The sequence below is a fragment of the Sus scrofa genome, chromosome 3, assembly GCF_054392235.1.
Source record: "Sus scrofa isolate SSC_HxYL_T2T_F1_AM1 chromosome 3, Sscrofa_HxYL_maternal_Yorkshire_Landrace_v2.0, whole genome shotgun sequence".
In the NCBI taxonomy this organism is placed as follows: domain Eukaryota; kingdom Metazoa; phylum Chordata; class Mammalia; order Artiodactyla; family Suidae; genus Sus; species Sus scrofa.
This window is the reverse complement of record NC_139385.1, coordinates 122,767,114-122,787,591: the sequence shown is the minus strand read 5'-3', so window position 1 is coordinate 122,787,591 and position 20,478 is coordinate 122,767,114. Positions and strand designations below refer to the sequence as shown.

The following is a 20,478-nucleotide window of genomic DNA, read 5'->3' as shown; positions in this document are numbered from 1 at the left end:
TAGCACTGGGAAGTATGTCTGGTCACTTGCGATGGAGCATGATGATGTGAGAAAAAAGAATGTATACATGTACGTGTGACTGGGTCACCTTGCTCTGCAGTAGAAAATTGACAGAACTCTGTAAATCAGCTATAATAGAAAAAATAAAAATCACTATTAAAAAAAAACAAAAAACAAAAAACCTCCCTACAAACAAAAGTCCAGGACCAGATGGCTTCACAGGTAAATTCTACCAAACATACTAGGAAGACTATACCCATCCTCCTAAAACTCTTCCAAAAGATTGAAAAAGAAGAACACTCCCAAAGACATTCTGTGAGGTCATCATCACCCTAATACTAAAACCAGACAAAGATACTACCACAAAAGAAAATTATAGACCAGTATCTTTGATGAATATAGACAAAAAACTTCTCAACAAAATTTTAGCTAACTGGGAGTTCCCACTGTGGCTCAATGGATTAAGAACCCAATTAGTATCCATAAGGATGTGGGTCTGATCCCTGGCCTTGCTCAGTGGGTTAAGGATCTGACATTGCCACAAGCTTCAGCATAGGTCACAGATAAGGCTTGGATCTGGCATGGCTGTGATGTAGGTCAGCAGCTGCAGCTCTGATTTGACCCCTGCCTGGGAACTTCCATATGCTGCAGGTGCAGCCCTAAAAAAGACAAAAAAAAAATTTAGCCAAACAAATCCAACAACGCATAAAAGAGATCATACACCTCAACCAAGTTTACAAGGATGGTTCAACATATGCAAAAATCAATGTAACACACCACATTAACAAAAGAAAAGTAAAAACTACATGATCATCACAATAGATGCAAAAAAAAAAAACATCTGACAAAATTCAACATCCATTCATATTTTAAAAAAACTCTTACCAAAGTAGGACTAGAGGGAACATATCTCAACATAATAAAAGCCATTTATGACAAACCCACAGTCAATATAATACCCAACGGAAAAAAGCTGAAATTCTTCCCACTAAGATGTGGAACAAGACAAAGATGCACATTCTCACCACTTTTATTCAATATAGTTTTGGGAGCCCTAGAAATAGCAATTAGACCAAAAAAAAAAAAAAAGAAAGAAAGAAAGATAAGGTATCCAAATTAGAGGAGAAGAGTTAAAATGTCACTATATGCAGATGACATGACACTATGTATAGAAGCCCTAAGGACTCCACACAAACACTAGTCAATCTGATCAATAAATTCACAAAGTAGCAGGACACAAGATTAATATTCAGAACTCTGTTGCATTTCTGTACACTAACAATGAAATACTAGAAAGGGGACATTTAAAGAAAATACGTTTTAAAATTGCAGCCCCCAAAATAAAATATCTAGCAATAAACCTGCCCAAGGAGGTGAAAGACTTACATGCTGATAACTATAAAATATTAACCAAGGAAATTAAAGGGGCTTCAAAGAAATGGAAAGATATCCCATGCTCCTGGATTGAAAGAATACATATTGTTATGGAGTTCCCATTGTGGCTCAGTGGTTAACGAATCCGACTAGGAACCATGAAGTTGCGGGTTTGATCCCTGGCCTTGCTTGGTGGGTTAGGGATCCAGCGTTGCCGTGAGCTGTGGTGTAGGTTGCAGATGCAGCTTGGATCCCGTGTTGCTGTGGCTCTGGCATAGGCTGGTGGCTACAGCTCCAATTCAACCCCTAGCCTGGGAACCTCCATATGCCACAGGAGTGGCCCTAGAAAAGGCAAAAAAAAAAAAAAAGACAAAAACAAAAGAAAGAATAAATATTGTTAAAATGACCGTACTATGTAAAGCAATCTAAAAGATTTAATGAGATCTCTATCAAATTACTCATGATGTTTTTTCAAAAAATCAGAACAATCTAAAAATTTATATGGAGCCATAAAAGACCCAGAATTGCCCAAGCAATCCTGAGGGAAAAAACAAAGCAGGAGGCATAACTCTCCCAGGCTTCAGACAACATAACAAAGCTACAGTAATCAAGACAGTGTGGTATTGGTTTAAAAAAAAAAAAAAAAGGCATAGAGATCAATGGAACAGAATAGAGAGCCCAGAAATAAACCCAGATACCTATGGCCAATTAATCTTTGACAAAAGAGCCAAAATATAAAATGAGAAAAAGAGAGTATCTTCAGCAAGCAGTGCTAGCAAAACTGGACAGCTGCATATCAATCAATGAAACAAGAACACACCCTCACATCATGCACAAAAATAAATTCAAAATGGCTTAAAGATTTAAACATAAGACATGATATCATAAACTTCCAGAAAAGAATATAAGCAAAACTGTCTCTAGCATAAACCATACAAGTGTTTTCTTATGTCAGTCTCTCAAGGCAATAGAAATAAAAACAAAGATAAACAAGTGGGATCTAATCAAATTTACAAGCTTTTGCACAGCAAAGGAAAACATTTAAAAAATGAAAAGAGGCATTCCTGTCATGGCTCAACAGTACAAACATGACTGGTATCCATGAGAACTCGGGTTCCATCCCTGGCCTCGCTCAGTGGGTTAAGGATCCAGAGTTGCTGTGAACTGTGGTGTAGGTCACAGATGCTCAGATCTGGCATTGCTATGGCTGTGGTGGAGGCTGGCAGCTATAGCTCTGATTCAACTCCTAGCCTGGGAACTTCCATACATTACAGGTGTGCCCCCCCCCCAAAAAAATGAAAAGTCAAGGAAATTAAAGGGGCAACAAACAGAATGAGAGAAAATTGTTGCAAACAATACAAGCAACAAGGGCTTATTCTCCAAAATATACAAACACCACATACAACTCAACAACAACAATGAAACGAACCTATCAAAAAAATGGACAGAAGACCTAAATTGATGGTTCTGCAAAGAAGACATATCAATGGCCGGTAGGTCCATGGAAAGATGCTCAACATCACTAATTATTAGAGAAATTGTAAATCAAAATTACAATGAAGTACCACTTCACACAGGTCAGAATGGCCATCATTGATTAATAAGTCTACAAATAATGAATGCTAGAAAGGGTGTGGAGAAAAGGGAACCCTCCTACACTGTTGGTGGGAATGTAAATTGGTACAACCACTACAGAAAACAGCATGGAGTTTCTTCAAAAAAAATCAGATATAGAACAACCATATGATCTAGCAATCCTACTTCTGGGCACATATTAGACAAAACTATAACTCAAAAAGATACATATACCCCTATGTTCACTGTAGCACTATCCACGATAGCCAAGACATGAAAACAACTTCAATGTCCATCAACAGATGAATAGATTAAGAAGATGTGGTACATATATACAATGGAATACTACTCAGCCATAACAAAGAACAAGATAATGCCATTTGCAGCAAGATGGACGCAACTAGAGATTCTCATACTGAGTTAAGTCAGAGAAAGACAAATAACATATGACACCACTTATTTGTAGAATCTAAAACATGGCACAAATGAACCTATCTACAAAATGGAACAGACTCACAAACATGGAAAATAGAACTTGTGGTTGCCAAGGGGAGTGGAGAGTGATTGGGATGGACTAGCATTTGGGGTTAGTAAATGCAAATTATTACATATAGAACAGATAAACAATAAGGTCCTACTCTATAGCACAGTGGGCTATATCAAATCTCCTGGGATAGATGGTGAAAAATAACATAAGAAAAGGAACGTACGGAGTTCCCGTCGTGGCACAGTGGTTAACGAATCCGATTAGGAACCATGAGGTTGCGGGTTCGATCCCTGGCCTTGCTCAGTGGGTTAAGGATCTGGTGTTGCAGTGAGCTGTGGTGTAGGTCGCACACGTGGCTCGGATCCCGCATTGCTGTGGCTCTGGCATAGGCTGGTGGCTACAGCTCCGATTGGACCCCTAGCCTGGGAACCTCCATATGCCTCGAGAGCGGCCCTAGAAAATGCAAAAAGACAGAAAAAAAAAAAAAAAGGAATGTATATATATGTATGACTGGGTCACTTTGCTGTACAGCAGAAACTGGCATGACATTGTAAATCAACTATGATTAAAAATTTAACTAAAAAAATAAGCTATAGGCTTTCCTTTCATGAAAGGAGGGACTAGTATCAGTGGTTAATGAACCCGACTAGCATCCATGAGGATGGGGGTTCAATCCCTGGCCTTGCTCAGTGGGTTAAGGATCCAGGGTTGCCGTACATTGTAACGCAGGTCAGAGACACAGTTTGGATCCCATGTTGCTGTGGCTGTGGGGTAGGCCAGCAGCTGTAGCTCTGATTGGACCCCTAGCCTGGGAACCTCCATATTGCAAGGGTATGGCCCTAAAAAGACCAAAAAAAAAAAAAAAAAAAAAAAGCTATAAGGGAATATAGCTAATATTTTATGATTACTTTAAATGTAATTTAACCCTTAAAAATTGTGAATCATCTATAACATAATATTATATAGCAATTATACTTCAAAAAATTTTAATTAAAAAAAAATAAACCAATCAACTAATTGCTCCCACAGACAGCTTCTCATTTAGTTTTCCCTAGACCAAGTGGCTCACACGCGTTTTGTGCCTATAAAATCTCAAAGGGGATGGAAAGAATTGCAAAATATCTCACCAGGTAGCTTGATATAAGATCTCCTTTGTTCATTTCCTGGAACAATCGCTTAAATTTTATTGGCATCAACTAAATGTACGCCCTTTTTGCCCTTTGTCAACTGAGGATTTATTTCTAAGTCCTTTTACCCAGTCGTCACTTGAAAACAGCCTAGTGAACCAGAGACCTGCCCAGTTTCAACCCTGGCAATGAAGGCGTCTACTCATGTAACTCACACGTAATGGGTGGAGATGGATGCAAGGGCCGAGGCTTCTAGTTAGTGTCTTTGCTGCGACCCCTGTTGGGGTCTGGAATGCATGAATGTCTTGAATGTACTGCAGCTTTGACCCTGGCATATAGAGTCCTGAGCCTGGCCAGATCGGGCGGAGTACCTATCCAGAGCAAAAGCAAGTCCCTGTTGAAAAGAGAACGAGGGGGAGGCTAGAGAACATGGAACGACAACACGGCAAGGAAAACAGTGAGTGGGCGAGTTAAAGACAGGACAGGCCTCTGGAGCTAAGAAGGTGGAGGGCAGAGCACAGAGCAAGGGAGACCACAGAAGACACTTTGAGATGGAGGCTTTAAAAAGATGAGCACAGATGGAGATACTCAGGCAGAGAAACCCTGAAAGGCCAGGCTTATTTTGCTTCCCAGGAGACCGTGTTCTTCTTCTATCAAAAAAACCCGTTCTTTCTAGGGAGTTCCTGCTATAGCGCAGCAGGTTAAGGATCTGGTGTTCTCCCCGTGGCGTCGAGGTTTGATCCTTAGCCTGGCAGAGTGGGTTAAAGGATCCGATGTGGCCGAAGTTGTGACATAGGTTGCAGTTTGTATTCTATCCCTGACCCAAGAACTCCATGTGCCACTGGTGTGGCTGAAAAAGAAAAGAAAAAAAAACAAAAAACAAAAACAAAAACCCTGTCCCTTCTTAACAAAATGACAGCATACCAAGAGGGGCTAGAGTTGCCAGATAACATACAGGACACTCAGTTAAATGTGAATTTCAGATAAGCAGCAACAAATAATGTTTTAGTATAAGTATGTCCTAGACAATATTTGGGACATACTAATGCTGGAAAAAAAATATTCATCGCCTACCTGAAATCGAATTTAACTGGGCATCCTGCCATCCCAAGTCTGTCAACTTTAGGTGGGGCAGATAATTAATTTTCCTTACTGAAGAAAGTGTTTGTGCAATAATCATACCTGGAAGAAAGCTCCCATTCCATCAGTAAGAAATGGGTGTAGACACAGTGAAAAGAGGAAGCAAAGGAGAGAGGCTCTGAAGGGAGCAAACAGGAGCATTAAGAGATTGGAAAACAGCAGAGCCAGGAAAAGAAAGAAAATAAAGTGAAATTAAAGATGTAGAATAGAGGCAGAAAAGTCCAAATGATGCCAGCCTTATAGGGTATTGAGTTACTTGCAGAGCAAAGCAGTAAGCCCAGCCTTCAAGCAAAGTAAGCTGACACTCTTCCAAATAGAAGAGGGAGCCAGCGAAACAAGTGAGGTCAAGCAAGACAGCCTGCGATCAAGGAGGATAGCTTGCTGGCTGCATATCCTGAACAAGCTATTTAAACCGACCAAGCTTCATTTTCTCAGCTATAAAATGGGGATTAGAAAACACGAGTTTTTTAACCTAACTCTTGCACATGTACCACTATAGATTTGCTTTACCTTTTCCAGAACTTCATGTAAATGTAGTTATAGAGTAGGTAATTATAGCTCTTTGATGTCTGGCTTCATTTTTTTTTTCTTTTGCTGTAGCTACAGCATATGGAAGTTCCTGGGCCAGGGACCATACCTGAGCTGCAGTTGCAACATACTCTACAGCTGCAGCATCACCAGACCCTTAACTCACTATACCACAATGGGAACTCCTCAGTTTCTTTTTTAATTCATCTGCATTGTTATTCTTTCTCATTGCATTCTTTTTCATTGCTGAGAAGTAGGTCCCTGCATGGATTCTGCCACAATTTATTTATTTATCCCATTCACCTCTTGTTAGCTATTTTGATAGTTTCCAGTTTGGGATTACTGTGAAGAAAACTATCAAATACAAGTCTTTGTGTATATGTATGTTTCATTTCTATTGGGTAAATACCTAGCAGTGAGATGGCTGGGTCACATGATAAGGGTCTATTTAACTTTAGAAGAAACTGCCAAGCTTCTTTTCCAAAGAGTTGTACCATTTTGCATGCCCATCAGCAGTGTATAAGGGTTCCATTCCATTTTTTCTACATCCTCACCAAAATTTGTCATTATTAGTCACTTTAAGGTCAACAGCACAGGTTTTAAGTCAGAAAGACTTCAAATTCTAACTCTGCCTCTTGCTATCCCAGCCTTGGATAAGTCATCTGGTTTTTGTGTGTGGTTTTTTTTTTTTTTTTTTTTGGCTGTACCCTTGGCATGCAGAAATTCCTGGGCCAGGGATCAAACCTATGCTGTAGCAGCAACCCAAGCCATAGCAGTGATCATGCTGGATCCTTAACCTGCTGAGCAGCCAGGGAACCCCAAGTCATCTGGCCTTACTGAATCTGGTTTCCTCATTTTAAAAATAACATGCATACAATGAAGCTTTATGCAGCAAGTGAACATGAAAACTACATGTTCAACTGTTTAGCACATCTCATTACATGTGCATTGTATTTATTCAGTCTCAGTGGGGCTTATGACTCTCACCATATAGTACTACTGTTGTTGAAAATCAACATTTGACAAATCATTAAGGCTAATGCAAATGATAGTTGTACTTCCACTACAGAGAAAAAAAAAAGATTACATCCAGATAGAGACCTTCTTAAAACTAGTCAAATGGCAAATACAAGTCCTCCTTGTCAACTTTCTTAGCCATGTTGGAGATGATGGGCTTCTGCGCCAATAGACAGTTGAGAAAGTTCACGACAGGAGGGGCCAGCATCCCAGTATTCCTATTTGGCACAGGAGGGAGGGAAACAGGCCATCAAAGCCAGGGCCAGAGAGAGGCAGACAAGATACTGACCCTTGGCAATCCCAATTCAGGAGGGCTGAGGGGAGCTCCAGGAACCTCCATGTAACCAAGCTTCCCAGCTGATTCTGATACATAGGTTTGGGAACTATAGACCAATAATGCTCAAAATGTGGCCCTCTGACCAAAAGCATCAGCAACACCAGACAATGTAACAGAAATGCAAATTTCCAGGCTCTATCCCAGGTCTGTTCCATCAGAAATTTGGGGGGAGGTGGGACCCAGCAATCTGTATTTTAAAAAGCCCTCCTGGTAATTCTGAGGAACAACCAAGTTTGAGAATCCACTGTAATAGATCAATGACCATTAAGGACTTCCCAATACAGAGGGGCTGCAGTTAGAGTGGAAGGAAGAGCAAGGGAACAGATTCCACAGAGAAAAGTCAGGGCATGTTGCTAGGGCCAGCCCGGATGCTGTGGCCACAGAGACAACAGGGACCGACTTCCCCCTACTCCACTCTGTCCCTCTGCTTCCTGCTCATTTGAGTGAATGATGTGGGCAGCTTACATCCCTCTGGGCAAAGAAAGGCTGGGGTCCCCAGGCTTTGTTGATCTTTTATTCTGGATTTCATTATAATTTGGCACATTGATTAGGACAGCTGCCAACCCCAGCATACAAGACCCCCAAACACAAATTTAAAACATATTAGACTGCAATAACCAAGCTTTAAAAAGTCATTGGGGGAAAAAGGGGGGTGGGTGGAAGGAAACATACCAAATCAGGGATAAAAGGGTGGGCTAGGAGTTCCTGTCGTGGCTCAGTGGTTAATGAATCCGACTAAGAACCATGAGGTTGCGGGTTCGATCCCTGGCCTTGCTCAGTGGGTTAAGGATCTGGCATTGCTGTGAGCTGTGGTGTAGGTCGCAGACGCAGCTTGGATCCTGCGTTGCTGTGGCTGTGGTGTAGGCCGGTGGCTACAGCTCTGATTCGACCCCTAGCCTGGGAACCTCCATATGCCGCGGGAGTGGCCCTAGAAATGGCAGAAAGACAAAAAAAAAAAAAAAAGAAAGGAAAGAAAGAAAGGGTGGGCTAATCTTAAAATCACAATGCCGTTCTGTCCGGGTTTCTAACCCTGACCACCCCTTCCTCCAGCACACGCACGAGAAGGGAAAAGGTCAGGGCCCCAAAATGGAACCAAAAAGGGTTGCAGGTGTGGCCAGTGGCCCAGCTGAGTGAGAGTTGAACTGAGTTTCCCAAACAGTGTTCCAGACGTTAAAGGCCAAAACAGGGGGAGGAGGGTGCTAGGGGAGAGGGTGGGCCAAAAAGTTTGCAAGACTCTGCTTTTAAGAGCCCCCACGTGGAAATCCACATTATATATTTGCATATCAAAGGTGCTGAGAAGTCCTGTAATAAAGGAACCTGCTAGTTCATTTGACCCAGGATTTCCTATCTTTATTGGGCACACACCCTGCCGTCTTAAGAACAGCATTCTGCAGGTCAGCTTGGAAACATAGCTCTACAAAAATTGTCAGACTTTTCCTTGATCTCCACCTCCTGGTCCTCTCACTGTAGGCCACTGGCCTGCTTGCCTTCTGCTGTGGATTCAGACCAACCTAAACACTTAAACCTAGTTCTGTCTTGGACAGGAAGTCTAAAAACAGTGCCTGCTTTATGCAACCCTAGTTAGTGTTGGGCTCCATTCTTGGTGTTCTTGGTCTCTTGCCTAGACGCTTTTTTTTTTTTTGCCCAGGCTGCTGCCCAGCATGAGTCCTTGACATTTTCTCCAAAATTCTGGGCCTGGATTCGTAAAGCTCAGATTCTGGGCCTGACCTGACTCCTGCTTGGGCTCTTCCAGACCTGAGCCTGGCCTGCCTAGTGGCACACGCCTGCCTGCTGTTCCACATCAGCTGTCTCTGCCAGTGACCTTGGACCTGCTCACTTGCAGTACCTGTGCCCTTCCCTCTAGAGGCATTCCTGCCCCACCCCCACCCCCCGGGTGTTCAATGTCCTGCTCTCATTCAGATGCCAACTCAGCTCCCAGAGTACTGTGGTCAATTTTCAGATGTTTTTCTAAAGAGTTGCATTTGGCAGTAATAAAACAAGAAATGACAGCTACTTGTCATAAAATAAGTCTGCCAGGGCTTGGATGGACTGCCCTGTTCCAAGGTTCTCTGCTGGTTGGTGACACTGTGTATCCAAAGCAGGTGACCCCATAGCGTGTGCACGTGACCCAAAGAGCACGAGCACTGAGGGCAGACAATTTGCATTGTGAATTTAGGTCTGAGACCTTGAGCAAGTCCATTCACCTCTTTGAGCCTGTTTTCCTATCTATAAAATGAAATTAATAATACCTATCTACCAACCTTAAAAGGAGGCGTCAGGAAGAGTTAAGATGAAACAGTCTTTGCGGGCTATTTGAAAGTGTACATTGCCATAACAATGTAAGGCTTTATCATCAGTGTTTTACAACTTAGCATCTTTCTGCCCACATCACAGGCTCAGGATGGGAGGAGGGTGAATGGGTTTTTTGTTTTGTTTTTGTTTTGTTTTTAAGATACAAACGACTCCTTCAAAGTTCAGCTCTATAAGGAGTCATGAAGTGACAGTGACATTGCTGACCACACGTCCCCCAAGCCACTCCACTGAATTAAAAGTTCCAGTGAAGAGACCATTCAGGCTACTGCTCTGGCACAGAAACATGGCCATAAACCAACGGGGTTGGCCACTGGATTCTGGGAGATTTGGGTTCCCTCTCTGGCTGGATAAGCACCAGGCGCAGGGAAGGATGAATCTGCCCCTCCCTCCAGGGTAAAAGCCACAGGCCCACTGATGGGGCTGGAGAAGAGGATGGGATAGAGAACCCCTTAGAGAAGACACTGGAACAGTGGGTGAAGACACTTGCTCTAGAATCAGATGACACTGATTTGCATTCCAATCCTGCTGCTCGCTAGCTCTGAGACCTCAGATGTAGAGTTTAGTTTCCTTTGCCCTTACACTTCTTTTAAATGGAGATAAAAATGCCTACCACATAGTTTGATGCAACAGCACCATAAAAACTACCCAAGCTCTGTGTGAGTGCAAGCTGGCGGCACGGAGGCAGAGGTGATGGGGTCGGTGCCATGGTGCTGGTGCTGGAGAGGCGGCAGCGGAAGTGGCAGAGGCAGTGGTGGTGGTGACATATTGGTGGAAACAGAGGTGATGTTAGTTATGTATAGATGGAGTGCATTCCAGAGAAGAACTGCATCTGTCCAGAATCTCCAGAAGTAATGTCCTCTCTCGAAAGGGAGCCTCAAAAATCCCGAAATACAGCAAAGACCCTTACTTGGCACGCCCATGGGATCCTGGGGATCACCTCCCCGGAGTCTAGGAAGGCTTTGCTCACAAGGGGAGCTGGGTGAGGCTGCAGAACACAAACCGCTCTGCTGCACAGATGTCCCGGGAGCCAGCAGAGAAAAGAGGGGAAAAGCTTGCTCTCTCTTTCTGTCTGGTCCTGGGTCCCTGAGCCACAGAGCTCAGCAGGCTGCAGACCTGGCTGGGGAACTAAGTTCTTCTTGAATTCCAACTCATCATCATCTACTTTCTGCCGAAGGATCCTGTGGCCTTTCTAACCACCTCTTAGTGAGGCGCAGGTGGGCCTCACTTCTGAGATCGGGGGATGCTAGATCAAGTCAGGAGATGCCTGGCCAGCTTCTAGGAAAGACAAAGATCTCTACGCAAAGTGTGGCCCAAGGACCACCGTATGGGCATTATTTGGGGACGTGTTGGAAATGCAGAGTCTCAGGCCCCGCCCCAGACCCACTGAATTAGAATCAGTAAACAGGACTCTCAAGAGATTAATATGTGGATTGTTTGTTTGGTGTCAGCAGGGCTGCATTCCTCCTGAAGGTTCTAGGGGGAGAATCCATTTCTTTGCATTTTCCAAGCTTGCAGAGGCCACTTGTATTCCTTGGCTCTAGAGCCCTTGCTCCATCTTCAAAGACAGGAGTGTATATATGTATATATATACATATATATACACTTTTTTTTTTTTTAGGGCTGCACCCATGGCATATGGCAGTTCCCAGGCTGGGGGTTGAATCGGAGCTGCAGCTGCCAGCCTACACCACAGCTACAACAACGTGGGATCCGAGCTGCCTCTTTGACCTATACCACAGCTCGTGGCAACACCAGATCCTTAACCCACTGATCAAGGCCAAGGATGGAACCCGCATCCTCATGGATATTAGAAAGGGTTATTACAGCTGAGCCACAATGGGAGCTCCAGCAGTATAATATCTTAAAAAAATTAATAAGCACTAATATAGTGAGCCACGTCTGGACGTAAGTCCTTCCTCAGTCTCTGGTGTCCTTTTTCACTGTATTCAATCAAACATTCATTCAACAGATATTTACACTGCATCTACCTTGTGCAGAAGCATTGCACCAGATCCTGGGGATGGGGCAGTAAACACCAGCAAAGTCTAGGTCCTGATGAGCTTATAGTGATGTCTTCCAAAGGAAGAGAAACCAATACCGTGGTCATAGCCAGTCCTCCGGGGCAGGTGCTTCCCTGGCAGCATTCAGGAGAGGTCTAGAACGCTGAACACTCACAGTGACACATGCCCATGACACTGACCTTACTGTTGACAGCAGAGCACAGCGAGCATATATGACTGCACGTGCTGGAATGAGAACTTGGCATATAATAGGGACATGCTGTATGCACACAGCACTGAACTGTTCAACTGGAGCTGACTGCCTCTCCTCCCCCAGCCCGTCTCTTTTCTTCTTCCCCTCCTCCACAACTGTCCCCCAAAGGCCTCCTTTATTCTTTCCTACCATCTTCCCCCTACATCTTCCAAAAGTCTCCATGTGCACTTACCCAATCTGTGTAGCAAAAACAACTGGGGATCCAATGGCTCTCAAGCGTTTGCTTTAAGCCAGGATGATACACACACATCACATACCCTTGACACTTAGAACATCTATAGCTTTGTAATGTGACTCTTTCTTTTGAAGCCTCTTCAGCTCAAATGCATCCTTGGGGCCAGCCAATCACCCGCCCACAGGCCAGGACGCTGGGCTGCCTCCAGCCACCCGCGCTAGGAGGATCAGATGCAGCTGTAAGGCTCTGACATGCCAGGCCGCCCTGCCGCTGGATGACGTCTTGAAGGGCCAAGGGACCTCCCCCTTTCGGCTAATAGCAGCAACCACAGCTCAGGCTCCAAGGGAAACATGCCGGACAGGGGACACGGAGCAAGCAAGGCTGTTTGAAGTGGTTTAATCCCGATTCGTGCCCTGGCTATGAGGCAGGAATTTTAGAAATTCATTTCTATAGAGGGGAATGAAGTATTGGGTTGTTCCAAAGTGGAAACATAGAGCAGATGGCCCAAGTGCCTGAGCCCACACCCCACCCTGGTTCTCACCAACACGCAACCAGAGCTAGACTCCGCGACCACAATGGACAAGGTGGATGAGGCCCAGACCCCAGCCTTCCCTGTAATTGCGATGGCTATTGTGTGGCTCCATGCCCAGAAGCCTGAACTTGATCTCTAGGATAGAATATCCAGCATAGATTCTTTCTTAAGAAAAGGAAAGACAGATAATTGCCTCTAGCTTTCCAAGTGAAAGAAATAGACTCCCTCGTCCTGAGCCCCTGTTTACAGCAAAGCTGACACAGACAAGCTAATCTGTATTTACCCAAGGCATTCACTCAGTCTGCACAATAAGGAGGGCTCGAGTCTCCTGTACAGGATGTGGGCTGGGAGGTGGGAGCCAGGAGGAGAACAGAGGAAACGAACACGGATTGGGAGCCTTCCTGATGGAGTGGGTGTTTGACCCCCATCACCCCCATGACTGAGGTGTTTGGGAGGCAGTTAGAAGGGATCCTGTTTTAGGGAGAAGAAATCTAAAGCTCAGCAGGATGAAGAAGAAACTCCCTTGAAATATCCAGATTCACGGAGCGAAACCAAGATTCAGAGCCTGGTTGGCCCAATTCCAAAGTGCTTTCCTCTACAACCTGCCGTGTTTGTTCGAGAAACTTCCCCCAGGGAGGGCAGGGGCGGGGCCACACATGTGGAAGGCAGGTTTGTAATTAAAGCTTGGAAAATCCATGACCTCCTCGGAAACTATCTAACTGATATTTCACCCCACGCAGTTTCCCAGCAGTGGAACTGGGACCCAGGCACTGACAGCCCTGCCTCCCGCAGGCCCCCACATCTTTCCTGCTCGGGAACCAATCCTGACAGGTGTACAGCCCTCACTCGCCAGCCGCGGGTACTGGAATTACCTTTCCAGGCACACATCTGTTGCAACAAGACATCCACAGGTCCACCAACCTTCTCTAAACCATCCAATCACCACCACTCCGTCCTTGGGTACCTCCCGTTTCTGCGCGCAGAGCCCCCAATGCTCTGGCTGGTCCCCGAGAGGAAGCCTTGCCTTGCCCCACCCAGCTTCAGGCCTGATGGACTTTCAGGCATTTCCCCGCCTACTCGTGCTTCTCCCCAAGACCACTCCCCTTTCCATGCCCCACACCTGGACCCCAGCAAATCCTCTTCATTGGTCAAACCTTCCTCATTGGTCAAACCCATTCACTGATGTGGATTCAGGAAGTTTTGGGCCACCTCACTCAGAAGCCAACTCCACAAACAGGCGCCACCTACCTCTTCCCCCAACTCCCACCCCCTTCCCCCCCCCCAAGATCCCAACATTCCTTCCAGCCCCACCCACCTGAGCCACATCATTCACAGGTGCAGACAGTGACGTGCCTGTGAGGACGGGTGCATTATTCAGCATCCAAGATAAAACATGTAGGCTAGAACTTTCCCTGCCTGACAGTAAACATGGAGTTACAGGATTTAATTATGGCACTAGCTCAATTGATTTTTTTACCAATAACTTTTCATTAGATGGTTTATTGATTTTAACATGACACATCCAATTCCAGCACGCCAGTCCCAGACCACATGTAATATTGATATCCCATTCATCTTTCCATCCAGAGAGACAAAGCGCTGGGAGATAGAGATTTGAAACAAAAGCCCGAAAGCCCAACCAAGCCGACAGTACCCCTTCCGAGGGAGGCGATGCCCTATGTGGCCATGGCGAGGAGCTGGAAGAGGATGGAAGGGGGTGCCGAGCCCACTGTGAAACGTGGGCTCAAACTGCTTATAGACACTGTTTGCTCATGCAAGGTGACTCTGAAGGGTATTACCAAGTAAGAGGACAGGAATCAATAACTCACCAACAGCCAGGCAGCCTAGAATCTTTGGCCTGTACCCACAGCACAAGAGAAAGCTGGCCGAGACCAGCCTCAGCTCTGGTGTAGCCTGCACCCAACCTGGCCTGCCTGGCCCAGCGGCTGCTCCCCTCCCCACCCACCCCCCTACCCTCGCCTGCACAGTGGCGTCCCACCAGCTGATTACCTGCTGTCCCTGGCTGGCCATGGTTCCTCCTTCAGGACAGACCTTCTCCTCCCAGGAAACAGCACGCATGGGCCAGACGCCTTACTGCCTCTTCAAAGCCAACACGCCAAACAAGCCAGGACACACCTCGGCATCCTGCCCACGACTCTCCCTGCAGCTCAGAGAGCCTTCCAGCTCCTACCACCAACCCTTTACAGCTTTCACCTGGGTGCCTATTAGAGCAGTGTTTCTTGGAATTACCTGGAGAGCTTCAAACTCAGATTATTGCTAATTTAGTAGGCCTGGAGGGAGTCTAAGACTTTGCCTTTCAATAATTCCCAGGGGTTGCTGATGCTGCTGGTCCCAGGACCACCTGTGAAGAAGAGCCAACTACGGGGTTGGCAAAAGCCTGAGAGTACTTTCTTTGCATTAGCGTGAGGCATAGCTCACGCTTTCCTGCAAAACTTGCCCTGAGCCCGAGACGGACCTGGATAGGAAAGTACATAAACAGTCCTATTCTCTCATCCAGGTAAGACAGCGCTCCCCCTGAGTGAGACCTGCCTCTAATGTTGTCCTTGAATTCCTGTTTGGGGGCAATCAACAATTAAATGAGGCCTTTATGGAACTTGAATAACACACTATGTGGGATGGGCCTCAAGATGAACTTCTTACTGCAGTTCAGGCAGCTGCAGATTCCGGGTTCTGGGCCTCCCGTGGATTTACAAGGCTGGTGATTGACAGGAGCCAGAGCCTGATGGGGTGGCCCCACCTGGGGAAGGAAGGCAGGCTCTGCAGCTCTTCTCTGGGCCTCCTCTAGAGTTGCTGCTTCCTTCTGAAGCAGGCCTCCAGGACTTCATTTATTTACACAGCAGCAGGAATGTGGGGCTGGGGCTGGTGCACTGGAGGTAGGTGAGTCAGCAGTCTGTTCTGGCCTTCCCCCCCACCCCCGCCCCCACTTCTAGGGAAGAGAACGCTGGGTTTGGAGCAGGAATACAGGCAGGCTCTGGGCCTGCTCTGCACTAACTGAATATGTGACCCTAACAGTGTCTCAGCATCACTGAATAGCTTGTTTCTTCTGTCAAAGGGGAAAAAAAAAAATCTGTCCTAATTCACAGGGTCAAGACAAATGCATAAGGATGCTGTAGGGGATTATTTATTTTCACTAGTATTACCGTTATTTTTCCTAGGAGAAGATTATTTACCCCAAAGCAGCTTCTTCCCTGTTCTGGGACACTTTTCTGGCCCTTCCATCCTAGAGTTTTTGCCAGTGGCATCTATTGATTCACGAAGCTCTTGTTGAGCCCCTCCTCCTTGCCAAGCACTGCACCGAATATCAGAGCCCCCAAATGAAGCAGATAAGATGCTCAGCCCTGGGAGCGCCTGTTGTGGCTCAGTGGAAATGAACATGACTAGTATCCATGAGGATGTGGGTTGGACCCCTGGCTTTGTTTAGCGGGTTAAGGATCTGGCGTTGCCATGAGCAGGTTGCAGACATGGCTCAGATCCTTCACGGTTGTGGCTGTGACTGTGGCATAGGCTGGCAGCTGTAGCTCTGACTGGACCCCTAGCCTGGGAGTTTCCATATGTCACACCTGTAGCCCTAAAATGAAAAGAAAAAAGAAAAAAGGATGCTCAGCCCTAAAGAGCGCTCAGCCTAATGGGAGTGACAGCAAGTGTCAAATAATCCCATTCCAGTGGGATGTGTTGATAGCCAGGTGTGCAGGGGACACCCTGAAGCAGAGGAAAGGCCTAAAATGCCTACCCAATACTGTCTTCCTTCTTTCTTAGTAACAGAACTCCCAATTTTTAGTTTGATATGGGGCCCCAAGAATAAAGATTATATTTTCCATCCTCCCAGGCAGCTAGATATGACCATGTGACTAAGTTCTGGTCAGTGTTCATGGGGACAGAGTTTCGGTTTTACAAGGTGAGAAGACTTTTGGTGATGAAGGATGGTGATGGTTGTACAACAATTTCTGAATGCACTTAATACCACTTATGATGGTTAGGATGGTAAATACATATATACATAAATTTGTGAATAAATAAATAAAGGAAATACCTGGTAATTTTTCAAAGTAATAGCCAAACCTCAAGAGTATATGAGGTTTCCTGGGAAAGAGGAAGAAGTGAGCCAGAAGGGCTCACCTTTGAAGAACAGAAAAAGAAAGCTGGTCTAAAGAAAGAGATATATGGTATATATTCACAATGGAATACTACTCAGCCATAACAAAGAACAAAATAATGCCATTTGCAGCAACGTGGATGGAACTAGAGACTCTTATACTAAGTGAAGTCAGAAAGAGAAAGACAAATACCATATGATATCACTTATATCTGGAATCTAATATATGGCACAAATGAACCTTTCCACAGAAAAGAAGCAAACCCATGGACATGGAGAACAGGCTTGTGGTTGCCAAGAGGGAGGGGGAGGGACTAGGAGTCTGGGGTTAGTAGATGCAAACCATTGCATTTGGAGTGGATAAACAATGAGGTCCTGCTGTACAGCACAGGGAACTATATCCAGTCACTTATGATGGAACATGATGGAGGATAATGTGAGAAAAAGACATATATATATATATATATATATATATATGACTGGGTTACTTTGCTATGCAGCAGCAGTTGACAGAACATTGTAAATCAACTATAACAGAAAAAATAAAAATCTTAAAAAAAATAGTGACAATTGGTATGAGAGATAGAAGGAGAGAAAGAAACAGCTGTATGTCACAAAAAGCAAAGAGGGAGCAAATTCATGACATGATCAGGAAACTCTGGGAAAGCAGCAATGCCAGAGAGTGAGAGAGAGAAGCTGTTCAACAAAGTCTCCCCAAATTATTTTGTTAACAAAAGAGTCTGCAAGTTAGCACTGAGTGCAAGACCGAAACTGCACGTGGGGACCGTCAAAGCTGATCAAAGAAAATGTCACGTACAGCAAGACTGAGACTGCTTGAAGAACAACCTTTTACTTCTCAAAGTAAAAGGGCTGCCTGCACAAAGTACAGTGGAGAAGCCGCCGATCAGAAGTCAGTGTCTGAGCTGTGGCGGAAACTCAGAAATGCAGGGTAAAAAGCACCTGCGGCAATGCTGAGGGAAATGCCCAGGACGGGAGATAAAGGGTCCCAGAGAGAAGAGAATTCTGGAGAAGAATCTTCACTGTCTTAAAACTATTCCCTCCACTTTGAGTCACTCTGGAGAAGTGACCTTTAACACTTGACACATCTGTGATCACATTAAGAACTCCCTGAGGCCTTGCAAAAAACCTTGGCTAAATGTCTGGAAACAGAATTCCTCCTAGGGAGGAAATTTTCCTATAAGAAAGTACCTTACCAGCCTTCAGATGGCAGGTCTGCCTGGAGTCACAGGATGACAGGAGACTGACAAAGGAGGAAGTTAAACAGGGCTGCATTGGGGAAGGGATGGGAGAATTGGGGGTGGGGTGGGACCAGCAAGAGTACAGAGTCACCAAAGGACTTCTAGAGGGTTCTCGCCATCCAATGTTTGCAACTCTGTAATCAACTCCTTCTGTCTCCTCAAACTTTATTAAACGAGGGGGACTTGGATCAAAAGTAAGAAACAAAGGATGAATTCCCTGTTGGCACAAACACCAGGGTGTAATAAAGGGAGAAGCCCAAGGCTAGAGCAGAGAACAAGAACTCTTTGGAGACAGGAAGCTGGAACCAGAAGTGACCATGAGAATGAGGGCAGGAAGCCCCCAGGCCACATCTGGGGTAGATTACCACACAGGTCTGGCTTCAGGAACAGCTGTGCTGGGGCTTGGGGCTCTTAGAATAGCCAACCCACCTTTTCATCAATAGACCACTGTAGGGAGTTCCCGTTGTGGCTCAAATCGGACTAGCTTCCGTGAGGATGCAGGTTTGATCCCTAGCCTCGCTCAGTCGGTTAAGGATCTGGCGTTGCTGTGAGCTGTGGTGTAGGCTGGCAGCTGCAGCTCCGATTCATCCCCTAGCATAGGGACGTCAATATGCCTCAGGTGCAGCCCTGAGAAAAAAAAAATAGGCCACCGTATCCTTATTCCATCTCCATCCTGTCTCCTTCAATCCTACATTACAAGTTGCAAAGAGGAAGGGGTGGCTCACAGCATCACATGAAACAGAGATCAAAGAAAAGGAGAACTAAGGAAAGGGCATCAGATTGGATGACACTGGAAAGGGAATTTCAGCTGGGTGAGGTCAAGGGTGCTACCTGCAATGGTGTGGATTGTGCACTGCACAAAGGCAACCCATGTGCAAGACACCCTCCCTGCCGAGGCATCACAGAGTCGATATTCATGATAACTTTCCAGCCAAAGGGAGAAAAGTATCTTGAGGAATGTGTCCCTTTTCTTAATTGGCACCAGGTGCCTGAGGGGCCAGCAGCAGCCTTAGTGGGGACAGAAGGCAGAGGGCACAAAGCTGATAAATCAATTGTTAGTGAAGAAATGAAAGCCATGTGCCTGGAGCTCCTACATGGGGATATCTATTATTTATCTATAGCTGCACAGCAAGTTACTCCAAAATTTAGCAGCTTAAAACAACAGACATTTATTATCTCACAGTCCTGTGAGTCAGGAATCCAGGCGCACTTCAGCTGAGTGGTTCTGGCTCAGGGTCTCTGATAAACCTACAGTTCAGCTGTCAGCGGGGCCTACAGTCATTTCAAGACTCAACTGGGGCTGAAGGATCCATTTCTGAGCTTTCTCAAGGGGAAGTTGGCAGGCTTCTGTTCCTCCCAGTTGCTGGGCTGAGGGTCTCAGTTCCTCCCCACATCACGTGGGCATTTCCATCGAGTTGCCCACAACATAGCAGTTTGCTTCCCCCAGTGTGAATGATGCAAGAGAGAGAAATAGAGGAGGGGAGGGGAGGGGAGAGGAAGATGGGAGAAGGGGAGAGGAGAGGAGGGGAGAGGGAAGTGTGGATAGATTTCCAATACAGAAACCAGAACCCAGCCTCAGAAGTGACATCCCATCCTTTTTGCTCATTCTGTTCTTAAAATAGGTCAACGGGTCCAGCCCTCATTCAAAGGGAGGGGATCGCACTAGAGCGTGAATACTAGAGGCTGGGAATCACTGGAGGGCATTTTAGGGGCTGCCTTTCAGGAAATAAAGGCTCAACCGCTCTTTCAGAGAGAAGGCAAAATCTTTCTCTTATTCTGGGTATGAAATCATTAAGAGGCAAACAGAATTTGGGAAAAGTGCTAAACTCACTTTTAGCAGAAACCAGAGTGTGCTCCAGCTAGTGACACCATGCCAGAGTGGAGCCTGATGGCAGAAAGAATTGCCACTGGCTGCCCCTCAGCAGGAACCTGGGCGTTTGCTTTACAGGGATTTTGCTTTGATGCCCGAGTGCATCTACCTCACGTGAGTATGAAGAAAGTTCATGAACACCAGGTTTCTAACCCAGAAAAAGAGCCCATGCAAACATCTCAAGAGGTGTTCAAGGCAAACAAAGCACCTCACAGGTCGACTTGGTTTCTGCTTTCTGTGTGGCCAGACCTGTGGGCAGACGCTGGAGGAAAGAAAAGGCTCACCAGATCAGCCAGTAACAGGCAGCACCTGCTCCCAGCACTGCCAACACCTGGGGGGTATCCAGGCCCCCTAGA

General features: G+C 45.7%; 1 long non-coding RNA gene across 27 annotated transcripts in view; it reads right to left on the bottom strand.

Moving 5' to 3' along the window:
- LOC106509865 (uncharacterized) overlaps positions 1–20,478 on the bottom strand; it is a 149,036-nt gene that overhangs the window by 57,117 nt on the left and 71,441 nt on the right. For 15 of the 27 annotated variants that reach the window (XR_014842365.1, XR_014842381.1, XR_014842376.1 and 12 more), the window contains exon 1: positions 14,890–15,042. The exons of 1 other annotated variant lie outside the window; for it this stretch is intronic. This is a non-coding gene — a long non-coding RNA (uncharacterized LOC106509865). Of the gene's footprint in view, positions 1–11,886; positions 12,157–13,751; positions 13,928–13,999; positions 14,136–14,889; positions 15,043–20,478 lie in introns of those variants that run through there. 11 more of the 27 variants (XR_014842367.1, XR_014842380.1, XR_014842382.1 and 8 more) reach the window with 4 other exon arrangements.